Source organism: Penaeus monodon, chromosome 15 (assembly GCF_015228065.2).
Source record: "Penaeus monodon isolate SGIC_2016 chromosome 15, NSTDA_Pmon_1, whole genome shotgun sequence".
Classification (NCBI taxonomy): Eukaryota; Metazoa; Arthropoda; class Malacostraca; order Decapoda; family Penaeidae; genus Penaeus; species Penaeus monodon.
Window position 1 is genome coordinate 27,516,928 of NC_051400.1, and position 467 is coordinate 27,517,394.

General features: G+C 43.5%; 1 protein-coding gene across 1 annotated transcript in view; it reads right to left on the reverse strand.

Moving 5' to 3' along the window:
* The window catches only part of LOC119581874 (U11/U12 small nuclear ribonucleoprotein 48 kDa protein-like), a gene marked incomplete in the record, with an annotated part of 23,705 nt that extends 23,286 nt beyond the window's left edge, over positions 1–419 (reverse strand). Inside the window, 1 exon segment of the mRNA XM_037930030.1 lies at positions 383–419.
* Positions 420–467: the final 48 nt, after the last annotated feature.

Here is a 467-nt window from a genome sequence, read left to right on the forward strand (position 1 = left end):
TCAGTCACTATGCTGTCTTAAGCCCCCTGCGACCCTTCTCATTGGGAGTTACCGCCCCCTAACCCCCGTAATGGAAATCATGAATCCTCTACATATTTACGGGGGCGGGTGCTGTTGCGTTTGACTGTACATTGACCAATTCTCTGTATATTGTTGGGTAACTTCCCTGGTGCCATTCACGCCCTCCCCTGCCTATCGGGGCCACATATTGTGGATAGGGTGATGGGGCCACGGCATCTTTTCGTAATATTTGGACAGGAGAAAGTGCAAGAAATCATCTAATGATGCGAAGGAATTCTGAAAACTTATCTATGGTTTTACCGAAACAGTGAAAGAATAACAACGATAAGATAATAAGAGGAATGAGACAAACAAAAGGTACCTGCGTGGTTCACACCAACAGAGATTGTTTACTACAGTTTCTAAGGGATAACAATGCCAGTATTATTTACATATGATAGATATGA